We start from the raw sequence: 2636 nt of genomic DNA on the forward strand, positions 1-2636 counted from the left end.
AGCCTCCTGTCCAGCAGAGCTGAGTTGTAAATGCTGGTAAGTCCTCATTAGCAGAGGAAGTGGAGAAGAAGATCCCCCACCGAGCGGGGCAAGAAAAGACATTAGGAATGACATTAACCTCAGTAACTTCAGATGACGTATCAAAGACCTCAGCCCGGATCAATTCTGAGATGTGTTTCGATCGGATGGTGCGGTCGCGCTGTCCTCGGTTATCATCTTAAACAATCAACAAACGTCTCGAGCGCTCTTTCGCGCGGCGTGTTCATGTGTGTCGTGGTGATTATCCTGGGATGTGTCTGTGTGCTGGCATGTCCCCAGTGTGCAGCGGTCGGGGGTGGCACCGGGCACGGCTGTTTGGATCTTGTCTTTCCTGAAAACGCTGTGGGCACTTTTGCCATGGTTTCCTCTTTCACCGAGAAATGCATCCGACAAACTTTAATCTGCTGACTCCCATCCGCACACGGGCCATGGAAGTCTCACATTTGTGCATGTGGGTCCCATGGTGTCAGATCATTACAGGAATGCTCACATGTCTGGGTGATCATCCTTGGAGACACATCCAGGGAGGGAGCATTTGTGCTCATTTGTGGGTCTGGAGTGTGTATTGTGTGTGTGTGTGTGTGTGTGTGTATTTCTGTCCCATCTTGTATTATGTTACCATTAACTGACCGCAAACATAATGGACCCACTTAAGAAATAACATGGTCTCTAGACACATGCGCACGCACACACACGTTGTCATTGCTTCATTACATTACCCGGCTGATGTGAGAGGCAATAATGGTGTTGGTGCTCGAGAGTGTATTGAGAAATGGCCGTATCGTATGTCGCAATTATTGCACAGTTGTCAATAAAGCCACAGCACGTAATTCATTTTAGCTCAGTGCTCTTATGTAGAGGCTTGTAAGCGGTGAATCTGTTCATTTTGTCAGTACTTCTGATGTGAAGAAATGAAAAAAATAAAGATGCCTAATGGAGACAAGCGCGCTTCTATTGTTTTGTTACAAAAAAAGTTGCAGCGGCTTTCTTTAACAGTATGTGAATGGATTCGGGATACATCAAGGTTAACATCCCATATTATATAAAATTTACTTTACCAATGTTTTCTAACAATATTCAGTCTCTCTCCTGTAGGCGAATTACCAAAAGGCTCACTTCGACTCACCTCGTTCGTTTGCTCTATTTTCCAGAAAACAGATGTTACAACACTCACTTCTCAAAGTGGGGACTTTTGATGTCACCTGTTGTAACATTAAAAGGTTGATGATGTGTTTAGTTACAGCATGTTTGCCCCTTTTAGGACTCCACCTTTCCTTCATCTTCCACCGATTTTTCCTTGTTGAAATGTTCCGCTGGGCCTTCATCCCCCAGCTGTTCACAAAGTGACATAGGAGGTAAGAAAAAAACACACATAATGTGCCAAACAAAAAAAAAAAAAAAAAAAAAAAAGTGTAACCCGCCCTCACCTGATGACAGTTGCAAAAGGCTCCAGCATCCCACTGCAACGTAGAAACAGGTGCCGTACTCTCGCTGATTGATTGACACCTGTGGGCGTGTCTCGTAGCCGCGGTCGTTAGTTCCAGTCACCTGGCTAGCCGCCGGAAATGGATGAAAGGCTAGAAAAGGTACATTTCCATTCCAGAGGGACGCCAGCCGCTTCAACCAGTCACACCGTACTTGAAGATGCATTTTGCAAGTGTCAACAAACCTTTAGCTTTGAGGTCTGCTTTTGACCGAGATGCTATTGGCGCTGCGGCTAGCCAAGCTGCTTAGCCACTGAACGTGATGAGAACGAGAATTGTGCGCGCAAACAGCTAAGGCGAGTATAAAAAGTGTATTATTGTTATTATCATTAATAATTTGTAGTATAATAAATAATTGTATTAATATGTCACCCTCGATACAATTCATGTTTCCTTCCTGTGTCACACCTTATAGTTGTTGTTAGTGTTTTTAAACCCTGTCAAAAACACTTCAGAGAAGTGGCCATTTCCTCCAGGAGACATTGGAGGAGGGGAAAGCAAGCAAACGTCTGATTCCACTAGGGAGGGCTAAGAGGGCCAACATTAAATACATTTATTTTTGTATTACATTACGGTGTTACTTTACAGAACAAAAACAAAAATGCCCAAAGTCCGACCAGTGGGCCAACTCCGGCCCGCCAACTGATTTTAAGTGGCCCGCGGCTTTACTCGGAATTCTTCAAAAAAAGATCGCGATCTTCACCACTGGATCTTCACCACTGGATCTTCACGGTGTTGGCCCACGGGTCTTTTCAGATGACCTGTTTTGGCCCCCAATGAAAAAAGTTTGGGCACCCCTAGCCCATTTCTCTCTTAAAACCTACATGCATAGGACACAGGGCAGCATCTTCAAATTGTGTTTTTGTGAAATTTTACTGACAAATATCAGAAATTAACAAGAGACAACAAAAGACCTGAGGGTGAGGAGGGGAGGATTTGTAGAACAGAAGGAGGAGGGAGACATTCTTTTTTTCTCTCAGTAAATTGACCAAGAAAAAGGGGGAGGGCCACTTTGATATATTCACCAATGAAGAAGTCTATGGATGAGCAAAGAGAGAGAGGGCGGGAGGGAGAGAGAGCGAGAGAGATATGATAAGGCCATCAAGTATGTAG

Source organism: Nelusetta ayraudi, unplaced genomic scaffold (assembly GCF_046127955.1).
Source record: "Nelusetta ayraudi isolate G7.1 ecotype Tasmania unplaced genomic scaffold, CSIRO-AGI_Nayr_v1 ptg000090l, whole genome shotgun sequence".
Classification (NCBI taxonomy): Eukaryota; Metazoa; Chordata; class Actinopteri; order Tetraodontiformes; family Monacanthidae; genus Nelusetta; species Nelusetta ayraudi.